Source organism: Corythoichthys intestinalis, chromosome 19 (genome assembly GCF_030265065.1).
Source record: "Corythoichthys intestinalis isolate RoL2023-P3 chromosome 19, ASM3026506v1, whole genome shotgun sequence".
Lineage (NCBI taxonomy): Eukaryota > Metazoa > Chordata > Actinopteri > Syngnathiformes > Syngnathidae > Corythoichthys > Corythoichthys intestinalis.
In genome coordinates this window covers 30,773,555-30,793,121 of record NC_080413.1, presented here as the reverse complement: position 1 = coordinate 30,793,121, position 19,567 = coordinate 30,773,555, and the positions used below count along the sequence as shown (strand labels likewise).

The following is a 19,567-nucleotide window of genomic DNA, read 5'->3' as shown; positions in this document are numbered from 1 at the left end:
TTCATTCTTAGGCTGGGGTATAAGGCCTAAAAACATAATTAACTCATTCACTCCCAGCCATTTTTACCGGCGCAAGGCCCTTCGCCGTTTTACTGGATTTTGCCTAATTTTGCAAGGCCCACAGAAAATTCTGTTCTATTGCTATATAAACATGGAACACACCAAAAGAAAGATTAGACTCTCTTCTTTCAGCAGAAAAAAAAGTTCATATCTTTTTCCATTCTTTAGAAATCAGCATTGGAAATAGCTTAGTTTGAGCAATTTTCCAATTTCTAATGCAAAAATGGAGAAATTGAACTTTTTGTGAAAGCAAACATTTCAAACATAACTTTGACTTATACACAGCTATTTTTTTTTTTTGCTTTAGTTACATTCCAAACATCTGAATAATGTTTTCCTTTTACAAAATAAGATAAACAACAAGACAAATAGAACTTTTGATAGCAAAGAAACAATTTATTTACGCACAACTAACTGAAAAATGATGCTGTTCTGGCCGCGACAGACGGTTAAACTTTTCCCTCATCGCCGTCTGTCCCATAAAGAAGAATTTATTTGAGTCTCTGTGGGGTCTGCTCGGCGAGCAGCACGGACCCAACGTCATCGTACGCTGGTGGTCACGGTCGTTCTGCTCGGTCGTCCAACGCCTGGCATCCCGGGTGTCCTACCGGTTGTTCTGCTCGGTCGTCCGCCGCTGGCATCTATTCAGTCGTCTTCCACCGGTGCCCGGCCGTGTGGCTCGGCTGTTCGTTGCTGTTGAATCGGGTTGCGGGTCTTACCAAATGCGCTACTACCCTCCAGTGGCCAGTTTTACTGCTTTAAAATGGATTTTCAGCTTTTTGCTTTGGAGCTAAATTGAATCACGGCCCGGAGTTGTCTTTTTTGAAAAAAAAAAAAAAAAAAAAAAAACGTAAAAGACGTATAAATACACCTTTGGGACACTGAAACAATTAAAAATAGAACATATTTATATGTTTTTGGGAGCAAATGAGTTAAGATAATCATGTATCCAGAGGTGGGTAGTAACACACTACATTTGCTTCATTATATTTACAGTGGTATGAAAAAGTATGGAATTTCTCACATTTCAGCATAAAAACCCCATCAAATGTTTTCTGATCTTTGTCAAAATCACACAGATGTAAAAACAGTGTCTGCTTTAACTAAAACCACCCAAACATTTATAGGTTTTCATATTTTAATGAGGATAACATGCAAACAGTGACAGAAGGGTAAAAAATTTGTAAATTGAGAGATAGCTGAAGCTACAAAGGGGATGGATGCTGAAACAAGAAAATGATCCAAAATACAGAAGTCAATCGGCTTCAGAAGAACAAAATGCATGTTCTGGAGTGGCCAAGTCAAAGTCCAGACTTGAATCTCATTGAGATGCTGTGACATGACCTTAAGACAGCGATTCATGCCAGAGATCCCAGGAATCTGACTGAACTACAGCAGTTTTGTAGAGAAGAATCGGCCAAGATTAGTTCTGATCGATGTGTCAGACTGATCTGCAGCTACAGGAAGCGTCTGGTTGAAGTTACTGCTGCCAAAGGGGGGCAACAAATTTTAATTGTGATTGTTCACTACTTATTTTTCAAACTGTGTCATTGTTTGCATACTATCTTCATTAAAATATGAAAACCTGTAAATGTCTGGGGGGTTTTAGTTAAAGCAGACACTGTTTTTTCATCCGTGTGATTTTGACAATGATCATATCACATTTTATAGGTGATTTTATGCTGAAATGTGAGTAATTCCAAAAGGTTCAGATACTTTTTCAGACCACTGTAGAATTGCACCTTTAGTTACGAACGTCTCACCATACAGAATGTCAGATTAAGACACATCAGTATGGGAAAATATTGCCTCCTGTTACAAAACAAATTTCAGGATACGAAAGGTAAAAAATACAGTATGGGCTGCTACTCACAGCTCCCAGAGTTTACTGAACGTAACATACATATATCTGCTTTGCTACATGGCCATTGCCTGGCATTCCTGGCATCCAATTGGCTAAGAGAGACCTCTACTGAATGTGTATGTGTGTATCCCAGCATCCTCTGTCGTGTTCCGACAGCTTTATATGAGTGTATTTACTTTTATTCTATTTCTTTTTTTTTTTTACATCATGCACAACTCAGATTTATGTTTATTGTGCAATATTGTGATTGTAATATGTATTTGTTACATGTTTTGATGAGTTTTTATGCATGACAAAAAATTTATGTCGAAATTTTGGGGGGCTTGAAACGGATTAGGGCATTTACATGGAAGATGCGTCTCTACTTACAGAATTTTCAAGTTACTTCCAGAACCAATTAATTTCACAATTATAGGTACCACTGTACTTGAGTCATTTACTGAGAAAAATGTACTTACAACCACGCCACGTTTTCCCACGCCCTTCTTTTTACTTTTACTTGAGAAGATTTGTGAAGAAGAAACGCTACTCCTACTCCACTACTTTTTTCCCCCCTATTTATTTTTACCAGCACAGTGGCTCACCCAGTCTCACCAATCAGATGCAGCAACAATAATCACATGACTCCATTATACCAATTAGATGTAACAATACAGATACATCACCTCACACACCACAGGTTTGCAGGCCAGTCTTATGTCACGTTCTGATGATGTTCTAACATCACAACAAGTGGAGTCCTTAAAGCTCCGTAAAAAAAAAAAAGTATTTCAGATAGTGCGGATTTCAAACTCTTCTAGTTTTTATTTGGCACAGATAGACCACGGAAAAGCAGAGCAAGTTTTAGTTTCATGGTGGAAAATGTTTTTATCCACTCGAGGACAGTCATGCTCTTGGGACGGGTGATTTTTTTTATTTTTATTTTTTTCAGTTGGAGTTGGATAATTCTGGTATATTTTTGGCCTAATATGCTCCTCAAATAGGTTATAGTATAATAATAATAGTTTATACACTGCAAATTTATAACGTCTTATTCAGATAATTTTTCTTAAATCTTGTTAAATAATTTTCTCTATCTTGTTTTGAGTGTTAAAGGCTAGTTAGCAGATTAATGTGTCAGATTATTCCACTTACTTTAAGTAAATATTAATATTTGTTCTTATTAAGCCCATACATCTAAAAGCTGCTGATTTTTTTACCTTAATCAAGAAAGAAGTGCTTTCAAATAATGTGTTGAACAATATGTATTCTTGATTTAAGAGCATTTCTGACAAAAAAAAACATTTTTTTTAAGGTTTAATACACTCATTTATTGCTTAAAATAAGTCTGTAATGCTTATTGTTATTTTTCTTATTTCAAGAAATCTAAGAGTAAAATTTACTTGAAGCACTGGCAGATAGTTTCACTGATTTCTAGTAGATTTACACTGAAGACAAGGGGATTTCACTAGTTTTAAGTATGTGTAATTTTTGCAATGTATAGATGACCTTATGCTGAGAAAAAAATATGCAATTGTTTCAAAAATAAATACGATATTATAAGGAATTACGTCATACTTAAGCAGTTTTTCCATCGAATACCTTTTTACTTGTACTTGAGTAATATTTTGAAGTAACGCTACTTTTACTTCAGTCACATTTTTGGCTACTCTACCCACCTCTGCATGTATCTCACAATAAATTTGATTCACAGTGTTCTGATTATTTTGCATCTCCTCTCTCTTTAAAGAAGACTGAGTCCAAAAGATGGAAAAACTCAAAACAAGTTTTTTTTTAAATTTTAATTTACATTGTTATTCTCTGAAAACCAAACTAATCCTATAGTTAAAGTGCAAAGCTTCCATTTTGAATGTGCTGCCTAACTGCCATTTATTTTTTTAAGTTGTTCACAATAAACCTCAAATGAATTCATAAAATCTCCCAGGTAAATAAATATTCTAAACTGATTTCACACTGTCTGTGTGACCATAAGTTTAATAAGATAACAACAAACGGAATGAATGTTCGTTACACATCATTTTTTTTTTAACCATTCCTAATTTTCACAGTGGAAAACTTCAAAACAAAAGCACGAGCTTTGATTACAAGTGACAACACGAACAGTCGCGCTGGCGTCTAATTTATTTGAATGTCAAGCTAACTTAATGCAATTTTAATTTTACAGTCCGCTTCTCATTTTCCGCGTAGGAAAAAAATAAAAGCCAAGAAGCAAAATGCTCATGCAGAGTTAATCCTTTGATGCTTGCCAACTGAGATATGCTGAGGTGTTGTGCAATATGCTATCGTCAGGGTAACATCATGCACAATGGATTTCCAGCCTTTTGAGGTGTGAAGTGTTGAACCACAAAAAAGACGAGAAAAGCTTGCTGAACTGGAGTGCATTGTAGTATGCTGATGGGGATTGTGACCTCATATATAACTGCAAAGTTCTGTTGAATGTTTAGGTCAGGTATTGCAGAACTCTACTCTTATTTCTATATCTGAATGTATGCAGAATGTTGACATTTGTTTTTGTGTTTTTTTTTTTTTTTTTTTTGCTCTTCTTTTTGCTCACCGTGAGAAAATATGCAAGATGAGAACGCAACTTGACACAGTGAAGTAGAGCCATATCTGGTTGTGCGTGCTCAGCCTGACAAGCACTCACTGTGGCCCTGAGGACGTGTGAGAGGGAGTGATACAGAAATAAAACATTGTTTCCATTGCTTTACCTAATCAAATGCAAGGCTACACAATGTCTCTCTTTGAGTGTGTGCCACTATTCCGGCACAGGTTTCCGTTTCAACCCTCTGGGCACATCAGCAACGCATTTGCTTCCGACAGCCATTTATTACCAGTCAATTGAAAGATTCCAAGGTGTGGGTCATTTTGCGTTGGCTCTTTTGGGAAGATTTGTTCTTGGTTTCTTTACACAGGCCTGTGCGCTGGCTCAAGAATTTTAGCTTTAAGTCCTTTTCAAAAAAGGATTATGATGGTCCTATTGATTACCGACCCACCAACATTTACTGTATAAAGACTAAAGCAGCTATGAATATGGAACCAAGCACATCACCAGTTAAGCTGATAGCTTGCAGTGACATCATGCTTCACTGTCATTACTGTATATTTATTTTATGGCTTAAATCAAGCAGACACAAAATAACGATGTAAAATACCAGAGTTGTATCACAATGTTCTGTTTTGAATGACACTGTAAGCTATCGATACATTTAAATTGTTATGATGGTGGGTGTACTTCTCATTGGCTGAAGTGTATTACATTTTACTGAGATACCTCTCCAATATTGCAAGATTAAATTTCTAACATTTAATAACATTGGTGAGTTAAAAATACAGTGAAACCTCGTTTGTCGTAGTTAATGGGGACCAGAACCCGCCAGTATAAGTCAAAAACTGCAAAGCAGCACCCCCCCACCCCCAAAAAAATATATATGGCGGAAAAGATAGACAAGGCTGAAAAAGCTGTTTCTGTTCTTGCACCCCTCTTCAAAATAAACTGCTGTATTTTAAGCCAAAAGAACTCTTGTGTTTGATAGAACAATACGTCTACATGCTGCCATGGCAGATTCATGGTTCAGTAAGCCCCCGAACTATTTTTAATTTGTCCGTTTTACCCTGGAAACCCCCTTGTTGACAGACGTCACGCAACCGCTTTTGTTTCAAACCAACCATAAAAAGAAGGGAGGTAATTATATTTATTATTCAAATTTTTTGTCGTTTTTGGCTTAGGATCCTCATTTGATGTCTAATATATCTTTAAAAAAAAAAAAAAACTGAAAAACTACTTTAAAAAATTATTCACTCGCATATTTTAAACAAATTACGTCACAATGAAAAAAATGGTGTATTCATAACTATGGCTTAATTTTATTTTTTTGTTATTGTCACATTTTCCCCAATATGTTAGATGATAAATAATCAAACAAAGAAAGATTGAACAAAAAAAAAAAAAAAATGTTTAAAAAGGTAGATATATGAAAAAGAACATCTCGACCACTCCTTGATGTCTGCGATTTCTGCATTGCGACCCTTGTTATATTACCATGTTTCACCCATAACATCCCACAAAATCGGCTGTGGCCATTCACATCTGTGTCTTGACACTCGATGATACATTCTACATGGAGTTTTTGGATCGAAACAAGGTAAGTACGCAATAATATCTCGTTAAAGTCATGGCGTCTTTAATTATGCTCTCGTGTGCTCTCACCTGCAGTTAGGGTTTTGCTGTTTATTTTATTTTATTTTTTTAATGCCCTCCTGTTCGATTTTTTTCTTCCCCCAGAAAATTGAGATTTTAAGCTTTCCAATGATGTATCACACATGCATATAGGACAATTGTGAAATTTGGCCAAATTGGGAGTCTCAGAGCGGAACTTCAAGTCACCTGAGTGTTTTCTTCCATATGTATATTTTAATAAATAGTTTTTAAGCACTTCAGATGTAATAATTATTAGTTTTAAACATGTTAGTGTCCCACCGAATTATTTGTAAACAAGAATAAAGTAAGAAAATGCATGCCTTTATTAAATGCTTCTTTGAGTGAGTCCACTCAAATCCGCTCCATCTCCACACTTACACACTATGAGTTGCCACAGCAACTGTTTAACCAGTTAAATGATGATTGACGCATGTCGCGCTTTGCTGCTGTGGCTTCCAGGGATATGTGGCAAGATCAAACAGAAGATGTCTATCAATCATCGTTAACTTTAATAAGCAATTCCAGAGCATTGCCTGAACAACAAAGAGCTGTGAGAGGGAAGGAGGGAGACTGGGACTACTCACTACTACTGGCTCGGGACAGCTCATCTGTATTATTATTATTATTATTATTTTAATTGAAGAAAAATCTGTGACAGACCGCTGTTTTGGGAACCAAACACACAAAACATAAAGCAATACAGTGGCACCTCAATATACGATCGCATCAACATACGATCCTTTGAAAAATTTTGACTCGTCATTTGTCTCGACATATGACGACATTCTAGAAATACGACGATTTATGACAGCGTCGCAATTTCAAGACGGACGCACGGTGGATTTTCTTGTGGGACAAATCATCATGGGTCTTAGGAAGGTTAGTGCAAGTGGTGGAAAAAGGTTATCATTAAAAGGTCATCACGCTTATCATTTAAATTAAGTAGGAAATAGTAGAAACATATGAGCGTGGTGTGCACGTCAGTGAACTGGCTCGGCAATCCGGCTGGAATATGAACTCAAGGACGACACTTGTTATTATTGTTATTGTTGTAACAGGAATAAAGTCGCCAGTGTCGTCAGGTTTTTAATCATTTATTTCAGAACTTGTGCAACACAACACGTCTACTGTTCCCCGTAGCCGACGCCAACAACATCAGAATATGAAAAGAGCAAGTAGAAACGTCCCACTCTTCCACACCTCTCTCACTCTCGTCAGTCTCATGGCGCATTCAGGAACAGCATGCAAAACACAACCGCCACATTTGAATCCGATTTATTACATTGTTATCATACTATTATTATTCCCGTTTGTATTGAGAATTTATGTGTTCCACTATGTGTAATTTCTATTTGTAATTGTACCTGCAGTGTTTATTAAGGATTTAGCCTTGGTTTTTTTGGCTGTGGAACGAATTAATCGAATTATAATGGGAAAATCCCGCTCGACATACGACCATTTTGACTTACAAACCAGGCTCTGAAACGAATCAAATTTGTATGTATGTGTACCATAGTATATTGTTCCCCTACAAATAGCATTTTTTAAAGTCTTACCTATTTTGACAATACATTGTTTTTTCTTTTTTTTTTTTTTTTTTTTTTTTTGCAATTCTGACCAGATTCTGTGTCAACTGTGCTTTATAATAAGTATTACAAGTAACTTGTGCAACACAACACGAATACCGTTCGCTTTAGCTGACGCCAAACACAACAGAACATGGAAAGAGAAAGTAAAATCTCTGCCACAGCTGTCTCACTCTCTCGACAGTCACACGGTGGTTTCAGGAGCAGCTTGCATAACACAGTCACCACATTAGAACCCAATTCGTTATATTATTATTATTGTTATTATTATTCCGATTTGTATTTATGATTAATTTGTTTTGCTATGTGTAATTGCTATTTGTAATTGTACCTGCAATATTTTTTAAGGGTTTGGCGTAGGTTTTTGGGCAGTAGACTGGATTAAAAAAAAATTTTATAATGCATTCTTAAGGGAAAATCCTACATACAAATCAGGTGCTGGAACAAATTAAATGTGCCCGAAAATTCGGCACTGAAAACTATCAGTCAAAAATAGCTAAAAATTCATTATCAGTTTTTGGTTAAAATGTTTTGAAGACAAAGTTTACCATGATTAGTCCAAAGAGTCTAACCCCCAAATTCCACTATCTCCATGTGCGCTGCACTCAGCTGCGTTCCGAACAATATTTGTGACACTATTCTGAGCGAGCAATGATAGATTTTGAGCACAGAAAAATAGATTTCCAGCTAAGAAAAAAAAAGTATTGCGCTTGCAATTAAAGATTTTGAGCAGGCAATGATAGATTTCAAGCACAGAAAATACTATTGAGAAAAAAACATTACTTTGTGCTCCATAAATGTGTTAGCATGTTAGTTTTACCCGCTCAATTCCCCTCCTTCTACTCTCGCTTAATCTCCTGACCCCTGCGCTCACCGTTTTGTTTTCTCTGCGCGCTCATTATGGCACACACGTTACAAATGTGCCACAAACCAGCAAATCAGAAAGTTGGCGGATGAACACCGATTGGCTGTTTGCACTCCAATTAGATCACTTGTTACATTCTCCCGGAAAAGGCAAAAGAGACGGAATTTGACGGGAGAAGGAAGACTCTTTTGAAACTATGTACGAGAGTATTTAATATTATGATTATTGTCTCATGTGATATAACTTGTTGTTCTATTGCGTTGTTCATTAGCCTCCTTCTGTGGCGGAGGCTTTCGAAAGGGTGAAAAAGTTTCCTCCGGATAGTGCCAAGGCAAATTGCATTAAACGGAAAATAATGGTATACATGTATATTATTAGGCCTATTTTTCAGTTTTTTGGCCAAGTGTTACCAAAATTTGGTTTCGGTATTTATCATATAATGGGTGAGCAATGCTCACAAACATGCAGTTTTCATTTTTGTACATTGTTTTGTAGTTTTGATTTCAAAGAAAGGCATCTAGTTTTAACATAAATAGAGTCTTCCATGAATAAGCAACCGTTTAGCTTTATATAAATCAAAGCTCTAACTAGCAATAAATCCACTACTTTGCAGCAGGGTCATGTATCAGAAGGGCTGCCTTTTGAATAAGCCTCCACATTGCACAAAATGATAGCATAATGAAATGGCCTCGTTTACAAAAACAAATACCAGAGCAGCCATGAGCTACAGTGGTATAGAAAAGTATCTGAACTTTTTGGAATTTCTCACATTTCTGCATTTAAAAAAAAAAAAAAAAAAAAAAAAACATCAAATGTGATCTGATCTTTGTCAAAATCCCACAGATGAAAAAACTGTTCATTTTAACTAAAACCACCCAAACATTTATAGGTTTTCATATTTTAATGAGAACAGCGTGCAATGACCGAAAGGGGAAAAATAAGGAAGTGAACCACATTTCATATATTGTGGTTGCCCCCTTTGGCAACAATAACTTCAACCTGACGCTTCCTCTAGCTGCAGATCAGTCTGGCACATCGATCAGGACTAATCTTGGCCCATTCTTATCTGCAATACTGCTGTAGTTCAGTCAGATTCCTGGGATGATTGGCTGTCTTTAGGTCATGCCACAGCATCTCAATGGGGTTGAAGTCTGGACTATGACTTGAACGTGATCCAGAACGTGTATTTTGTACTTCTGAAACCATTCTAAGGTTGATTTACTTCTGTGTTTTGGTTCATTTTCATTTTGTCTTGTTGCAACATCCATCCTCTTTTTAGCTTCAACTGTCTGACAGACAGCCTCTGGTTATCCTGCAAAACATTCTGATAAACCTTTGAATTCATTCTTCCATTAATGATTGCAAGTTGTCCAGGCCCTGAGGCAGCAAAAACAGCCCCAAATCATGATGCTCCCTCCACCATGCTTCACAGTGGGGATGCGGTGTGGATGTTGGGGAGCTGTTCCATTTTTCTTCTGGACATGACGTTGTGTGTTACTTCCAAACAATTCAACTTTGGTTTCATTCGTCCACAAAATATTTTGCCAAAACGTCTGTGCAGTATCCAATTGCCTTTTTGCGAACATTAAACGAGCAACAATGTTTTTTTTAGACAGCAGTGGCTTCCTCCGTGAAGTCTTCCCATGAACACCATTCTTGGCCATAGTTTTACATATAGTTGATGTGTGCACAGAGATATTGGACTGTGTCATTGATTTCTGTAAGTCTATAGCAAACACTCTAGGGTCCTTTTTTTACCTATCTGAGTATTATGCGCTGAACTCTTGGCGTCATCTATGGTGGAAGGCCAATCCTTGAGAGAGAAGCAACAGTGCCAAACTATCTCCATTTGTAGACAAGTTCTCTGACTGTTGGTTGATGAACGTCCAGACTTTTAGAGATGTTTTGTATCCTTTCCCAGCTTCATACAAATCAACAATCCTTGATCGCAGGCCTTCAGACTGCTCTTTTGACTGAGCCATGATGCACATCAGACAATGCTTCTTATCAAGACAATTCTTACCATGTGTTTTTTATAGTGGGCAAGGCAGCTTTAAACCACTCATCAGTGATTGGGCACACACCTGACTTAAATTTTTTGGTAAAAATTGATTTCAATTGCCCTGTACGTCACCTTAGGCAGAGGCTTCACTTATTTTTCCCCCTTCCGTCATTGTTTCCATGCTATTTTCATTAAAATATTAAAACTTATAAATGTTTTTGGGTGGTTTTAGTTAAAGCTGACACTATTTTTTCTAACCTGTGCGATTTTGACACAGATGAGATCACATTTGATGGTGAGTTTATGCAGAAATGTGAGAAATTCCAAAAGGTTCAGATACTTTTTCAGACCACTGTATTTTGTTTTATTCATGATTCAAAGTTTATTTGTCAATTATCCTCATGTAGTTATAAATATTTATTAATTATCAGTAGAATTGTGCACTTGCATTTGTCTAGAATGGACCTGTGTACGAATGTTTGTGATAAAAATTCCCTGATGAGTTTTCCTTTTGTGTAATTTCAATGGAGTTGCACAACAATGAATGCAGCCTTGTGCCTCAGTGATAGGTTGTGTTTGGGAATTGTTTCCTTTTCTGAAAGGATGAGCAGTGTTGATGGAGGTGATGAACTCTTTTTAATGACAATATGTGATGCAGCCAGCTAGATGTGTTCAAGGAAGGGGAGTTGAGCACAGATTCAACATTGTGCGACAAGGAAATGGGAGTTATCAACAAAGAGTGCGGTCGGTCTTTTTCCACTCAATCCCAATGGTTTTACAGAGTTGTTACCACTATGCACTCGACTACTCTTTGAGGTGAAACCCAGACTTACTTTCAAAATGTTAAAATCCATCATGACCTTTCTTTTAGTTTTGCTCATTTGGTTGTTGCCTCAGCTCCACCATCTGACATGTAACCCCAGTTGGCATTAATCCATGCTCCGAGGCGTGTAGCTTTATATAAAATGTGAAAATAATAGAAACTCGACTTTGAATTGTTCTATTCTAGATCTGGTGATACGAACATGATATGAAAACCTATCTTTTTGTGAGTGCATGAGTAATTTTGTACGCATGTTACTTTTGAGAAGCATTTACGCATCTTGATGGAACACAAATTTGGAGGTGCATCAGCAGCATTTTTATGGAACAAGTTCGAATTCTGTGTAAACAAAGAAAACATTTTCTAAAAATACTTACAGTACATCCTTGCAACCTAATTAGACTTTGATTACACGTGGATAAAAATATGATCTTGACCAATGGAGCAAGAGTAAATATATCAACATGAACGTCTACCATTGTGATGCACCTGTGTTGGATTAAGAACAACACCCATCAACAGCTTTACGATTTTTAAAAATAGACTCCAAATCAGTGTTGTTTTTGGCATCCCTTCTAATTTTCGTCTTAGATTAATAAATATTTTTGTACAAAAGACTTAGTCATATTTTACTCATTTCAAAAATGTGTTCGTTCTGGTCTCGTTTTCGTCAAAGAAAACACAAATTTCGTCTGGCTTTAGTCGACGTATCCTCAAAATGTTTGTGTCTGCAAACTTGAAAAGTTATAATCCAAAACTATATTAATATTAAATGTTTCCTACAATTTGGAATGAACATTGACTGGCAAGCACATATTATAACGTCTACAAGGGCAATGCCAGCTTGGTGAGGGTAATACACAATCAGTAGTAGGGTTGGGCATCGAGCATTGATGGAATCCGGGGCTAACACTCCGGTTCTCCTGGAACCATTCGATTTTTTTTATTTCGATTCCAAGTTTCGATGCCCTGACCGCCGTAAAAAATAGTTGCCGAACACCACGAAGAAGAAGCCACGTGAAAACTTTGCTCCATTATGAGTAAATCATATGAAGTGGCTAATTTAGCTTAGCTTAGCTTGTGTTGCTTCGCTTCACATAAATGACAAAAAAGTAACATAACAAACACACCTAAATGATATCAGACCCTCTGTTAAAACGTGCAAACTATCAGATATTGTTTTATCAAGGGTTCCCATTGATGTGTAGTGCAGAAGAGGTGTGTAGCGTCTATAGACCCTACTCACCTACGTCACAAAATGGGCGTGTCGCTGTTTCCGGCCGCCATATTGTACCTCTTTTTCAGACCTATTCTCATTGTTTTCTATTAGTCGAGCAAGTTATAGAGCAATTCATGGAAGCCCCGGTGTTATCTGACGCTGTAAACTCATTGGATCCGTTGCATAAAAGGCGTTACGTGGAAAAGCTTCAGTTTATCCATTCGCCAGATCCGTATTTGATGCCTAAATCGATGTTTTTCGACCCGCTGGCTTCGCCTGACATCTGATACCCACACAAAATCAGCCTATTCTCACGAAAGTTTGAAAAACTTTAAGAGCTTGGAGGCTTATAAATGCTACGTTGCTGGTTAGGTGAAACACGTCCTCGTACACGAAAATTCGGCAGGAATCTTGTGCTCGGAAGGTGAGTTACGAAATTTTCAATTGAAAATCTTTTGTTCTTGCTAACATCCACTGTCAAGTCTAATGTATTTCATGTCATTTGTCAATGGAGCTAGGGCTTTTAATGTTTATATGGTTTAGCGATAGCACTAACTACATACATACGTGTATGTTGTCGGCGATTAGCCTAGCAATGATCTTAATTGTGGTTGTCAGCCCGAAACCCTCTAAATATATATTAAATGCATCTTACCAGATATAAAATGACTACTACATAATCTGTGGTAGTCGTTTGGAGCCCAGTTGTCTCGTCGAATTGCAGCAGTCAATCGCGGCCTCCTCTTCGTGTCTCTCGGAATACGGTAAAAATTCAAGTCTCTCCGTCTATCTTCTCTGTTTTTGCAACTGACCGCCACACACGACTTCACCATTTTGAGTATTAATGTTGACGAGCAGTAAAACGTGCAATAATAGGAAGAATTTACGAAGCGCTAATGCATTTCTATGGTGAGTATGCGGACATCATGGCGCGGGGGCGTGGCTGTGACGTCACGTGAGTAGGGTCTATACACCTCAAGGATTATTTTCCAACTAAAGTAATAAGTTCTTTTTTCCTGCTGCTTCCAGTAAGTCACCATTAGGGGAAGCCAAGCACACTTAGCAAAACCAAAGAAAAACTGTAGAGTCTGGAGTTACAATAGTGACATCTTGTGGACGGATAGACAATATATCAGTTTAGAAAGAAATCAAACTTAAAAAAGTAGTCAATTTAAGATCAAGGGACATAACACTGCTCGTCTGACAGCCTTTAATTAACTTGTAGAAATACCTCTTAAAACAAACGATGCAATACAATAAATGTCTGCAGCATAAGACACTTCAAAACATAGGCAAAAGAATATGTGTAAATGTTTTCCCCGTGAGCTTTTGAAAAATAAACATCTTTGTGAAAGTGCACTCCTGTGGAAAGAAACTTATTACATCATATTCAAGTTCAAAGATATATATATATATATGTATGAGTTTAAAATAGCCCTGTGAGAAATTCATAGCAAAGTTCATTGAAAGTTCATATAATTTAAAGAAATAATCGAGAAGTTCGGAAATTAATATAAACTATGCGATTTTTTACACCCTGGCAATTAAAAGAATCAAAATCGAGAATCGTTTGGAACCGGAATTGAAACGTGGAGTCAGAATCGGAGCCGTTCAAATTCAAACGATGCCCAACCTTACTCAGCAGGAAAACAGTACCTTATTTTCTATTAATTATACCCACCTGGATGCCACGAACTGTATGTAAAAAGTTGCCGCTTACCATGCTAAATGCTAATGAGAACGCGGATGCTATGCTAACACTCCGAGTTATGTTGAGTGTGTGATGATTATTAGGCACAGACCTTTAAAGGCTAAAGCAACATTGCATATTCTCATACCATGTGTTTCAAGACAAGAAAGCATGAAGCCTGGAGAGGACACCGTTGACTGGGGGTTGGTGCAGCACGTCTCATGAGTGACACAACCAAACACTGCTACAAAGCAGGCTAACTACTAATACAATAAGAAAATGTCATACTTTTTCGTCTCGTTATCATCTCGTCAGACAAAAATGGCCATTTGTCGCATTATGTTTTAGTCTCCCAAGACTTGTTTTTAGCTCATTATCATCTCATTATGAAAAAATTGTCGACAAAATATTTTTATCGTCTTTATTGACAAAAACAGCAATGCTCCGAGTGCAGTGACAAATCAGAGGATTTAGTTTGATTGGCGGAAAATGGAATTGGCGCATGCACACCTACTAACACATGGTTTCAAACATTTCAGTTTATGAGGCACGAAAATAAAGCCCTGTGAGATTAAATGAATCCAAGAATTGACACACACTATATACAGTGGGGCAAATAAGTATTTAGTCAACCAATAAATGTGCAAGTTCTCCCACTTGAAAATATTAGAGAGGCCTGTAATTGTCAAGATGGGTATGAACTTTTGGTATTGACCAAACATTTATTTTCCACCGTGATTTGCTGTTACGAGTACCCCTGGTGGTCAGGGGCCGCGAGCGTAACATAAGACTGCAGGTGTGCAAGGAGGAGGCAGTGACAAATCAAAATTGCAAATAAAAAGTTTATTTAACAGAACAAAAGGCAATGGACACAGAGCACACAAACATTTACCCAACCCCCTGCACTATGCAGCAAACACCAAATAAAAGTTCCAAAAAAACCCAAATAAACCTAGAACCCAAAACAACCCCCAAACTAAATCACTACTGTGGCAGGCATCTAGTGTACCCCAAAATACATGGGTGGTGTTGCAGCTCTATCTAATGGACTAATACAGAGAGTTAGTACCTACGTGAGGTGGGAGACACGATGTATACCTGCAGGTGTCTACTGTCTAACTAAAGTCCCTACCTCTGGGCTCTGCGCCAGCCTAAAGGAAAAAAAGACAAAAGAGATCATTAATAAACAAGTGGCAGAAAGCAAACTTCACAAACAAAATCAAAGTCAAAACATAACAGGCTTCAACAAACCAAGACAATCAAATTGAGAGCTGCCACCGCCTCTCTTAAACAGAGCAAACAATTCAAGTTATATAGTGGCAGGACGAACAGATGATTGGCTAATGAGGAATTGGTTCCAGCTGTGGAGGCCTTCTGAGATCACACAGGTGGAAACTACTGCAAAGGAAAAATACAGGTGAAAACCAACATAAACCAGTATAAAGTGAAAGGGAAAACATACATACCTGAACAAAAAGATAAATTACTCTCCATAACATTTGCAAATAAATTCTTTAAAAATCAAACAATGTGATTTTCTGTTTTTTTTTTTTTTTTTTTTTTTTTCCTTTTCCACATTATGTCTTCTCTAATATTAATAATAATATTAATACCTCTCTAATATTTTCAAGTGGGAGAACTTGCACAATTAGTGGTTGACTAAATACTTATTTGCCCCACTGTATGTGATGTGACTTTTTTGATAGGGGGCAAAAAATAGACATCACGATAAGTTATTAAGTCATGCTGAATCTTTTTTTAATGTGTAAAGTTGCTGGGAAAGGAATGATGACATCACTCTCACTTTGAAAGCCTAAAAAAACAAGTTTAGAGGCTGTTTTAAACTGCAGCTAGACTACTCCACTAAATAATCAAATTATAGAGAATAATGACTGTTCTTATCCATGTTTATTTCTGACACAGAACTTACTATTCATGCATGCGTTTGCATTCATGGAAAAAAAAAAAACATTGATTTTTACAGAAAGTTTACCTAAGGCCTTTATAGATTTTAGTACAACACACTTTCATAGAAATGTGGTCTTATAAATATTAATCTCAACTCAGCAATCAAGGTAATGTCTATGAAAAAAAAAATCTGAATGAACGTAAAAAGAAAAAATATCATTCAAACAAAACAGCACAAACTCCATCTGCTAACACTCCGCATAGCTGGGCTTCCTGGTTTCAGAGGTTAAGAATTATGGGGCTGCTTGATGTGTAGTTTGTGAATTTGGAAGGTCCTTGGCAAGAGGCCTCAGCCACGACTGGAAGACAATCAGAGAACAGTCATTAGAAATCCCTCTTTCGTACTCTGCAGTGTAAACGGCCCAGCGGTCAGCATATAAAGGAAGCCAGAGGAAAGATCACCTCTGTTGCATTGAAATTGGAGCATGCACAGTGGAGGGCTGCTGCCAAAGATGAAGAAGGGGGGAGTGAAAAGAGTTATGTGACCCTATTTATTGACTTCCCCACACAAGATCACTAAACTGTTTCAAGGGAGGAGAACAGAGTTCAAAAAGTCTGCCCCCCCAAACACCGCAGACATTAAAGGGGTGACAATTTGCCTTTATAAAAGCCTGAACTTACTATGGAGAGATTTCTATTGCAAATGTACTTAACCTCTCATTATGGTCATTATTTCCCTCTTTTGGTTTGTCTCGCTTAGCAGTAAGTTATCCCAGCACAGGATGTCCCTGAACATGTCTTAAAAACCAGACCCAAGGATAATTGATTTATTTTCATACCTCTGCAGTAAATGGAGTATAATTTTTAGTTGAGCTACTGAGGTATTTTGGTTAATTAAATTTTACATTTATATCCAAGGGTGTAGGTTTGGTCTCAACATTGGTAGGGACGATATACGTAGCAGCATAGCCTGCATGTACATCATTTGCTGGGGCCGAGACATTAATAAGACCAAACAGATTGTGTGAACGGGGGTCAGGGCTACATTTCTCATGAATATGAAAATAATTAATTAATAGGCTAAAACTTTTTTTTTTTTTAATCCAGACATTTACTGTAATTTTTAGACTGTAAGGCACACCTGATTATCAGCCTCCACTCAGCAAATTTGACACGAAAAAGGCATATTTTCATAGATAAGCCACAATGGACAATAAGCCGCAACTGTCCTCACTGTATTATTAGATATTTACACAGAAAGATATTAACCGGTAACACAATATTTGACAGCAGGATCATAAGACTGTCATAAGAACAAATGAACCACCATGAAGCTTTGAACCAATTGGCTGCAAAACTTCATTGCCTCAAGAGGCTTCATTTGGCCATCACGGCTCCCTTGGTGGGGGGGGAGTCTACCTCTGCTGCTACCTGCTGTCAACGCTGTTGTCGTCCAACATGCCTCCTAACATGCATTGCAGTGCTGCTGATGTAAATAACAATCAAAATTCATGTTCTGTGCTAATTATTTCTTTAGTTACTGTTCCAGTTGTTTCACTATTTTTTAATTATAGTATTCGGTAACACATATTTTGACAGTGGCACCATAAGGCTGTCATAAGACTATTATAATTATGACATGACACTGCCATGAGCATTAATGAATGCTTATGACGAATGGCATTTTGTGTCATCCGGCAAATCATCTCACTTTTGAATGGATGTAAAGATCCCAGCTGGACATAAATGGAGTTAGTGACATAATTCAAAATGTCTTTAATGATAGTGTCATGTCATGATTATGATCGTCTTATGGCAGTCTTATGACGCCACTGTCAAAGAAAGTGTTACCTATTAAGACAACTACATCAACAAATAAGCCGCACTGGACTATAAACCACAGGATTCAAAATGAGGGAAAAAAGTAAGGGCTTATAGCCCGAAAATTACGGTATTCTGGAAGATATTAGCAAATTTAAATTACAATTTTCAAACATAGATTGTATTAACATACACAATAAATGTACACACTTGTTAATAATCTCTTAACTATCCAGGATGCAAAAAAAAAACAACAACAACAAACAAACAATTGTATTAATGGCACTCAACATTACTTGTCTAAATAAATAAATATAACTGAAAAAAACTTCTTAGTCGGGCTAAAACAAAAATAAAAATGGAGCCAGTACTGCTTTGTGCTCAAGCACAGTTAAACGCAGCAAAAACTTAAAACTTTTTACCTCGACTATAATTAATGTATGATTATTTGAAAAAAATGTCTGCATCAGGTGCAAATTAAGATATTTTAAGATAAATAAATACATTTTAAATAAATGCAAGTTGTCAGCCAATCAAACTGTCATTTTGGGGGGGGAGGACCGGCCCATTCAGCAAGTGAAAAGGGGTAAATGTAAGTCAGAACATAATTCAAATAATTCACTTAATAATGGTAGGGTCAATTCCATCCTTACAATATATGAAAAAACAATCTAAATGACCAATATAACTGCACTTGTTATAAAATGCAAATAAAGTTGGTTGTGTTATGTCCCTACCTTCCCAATGCAAACCTACACCTACACTTTTTTATATCACTCTAGGTGGCAATTTTACTCTTTGATGAAACAGTAACAAAGACTCAGTATGTAATAGCCATATTTATTTACTTACATGTTGCATTTGATAACAGATTGAACTCATATGTGTATTTAAAATACTCCTCTATGGGTGGCTTGAACTGTTTCCAGTGTCCTATGCAGTTGTGACAACATGGAAAAACATACCTCCTTTATACTTGTTAAATTCCCTTGTTTTCAGAGTAAATCTGCTAGAAATAAGTAAAATTATCTGCCAGTGCTTCAAGTAAATTTGACTCAGATTTTTTTTAAATCAGAAACATAGCTAGCTGAAAATAATGTCAGAAATGTTCTTAATTCAACAGTCGATATTGTTCAAACACAAGGGTGCTCAAGTCAAGTAGTAGTTTGAGCTTGTTTAGAATGTCATTGCTATTTTCGTAGAATGTAGGCTATGTAGGTGAACCATTTAACATTTTCCTTTGCCTTAGCTCTATAATGGATTCAGTGGATAAACTTTGGCACAACGACACACGTGGTTCTATGCTGTTTTTGTTATCCATGATTGGGGCCTTTCATACATGCCCACCGATGGTCACAGTCTGTTGTTGTATTGGGGTCAGTCTATTTCTTCTCTTTTCTTATAAACTGAGTAATTTGAGAGTATTCTTAGTCGCATTGTGCTTGTGATCAGACCAACAATGCACCTTTTTGCACAATTTATTAATATCCATCTTATTTTCAGACAAAACACTGGTTTAATGCATAACCTT

At 36.9% G+C, this 19,567-nt stretch overlaps 1 protein-coding gene across 1 annotated transcript in view; it reads left to right on the top strand.

The window, feature by feature from the left end:
• The window catches only part of flrt2 (fibronectin leucine rich transmembrane protein 2), a 109,873-nt gene that overhangs the window by 25,813 nt on the left and 64,493 nt on the right, over positions 1-19,567 (top strand). The gene's annotated exons all lie outside the window — the stretch shown is intronic.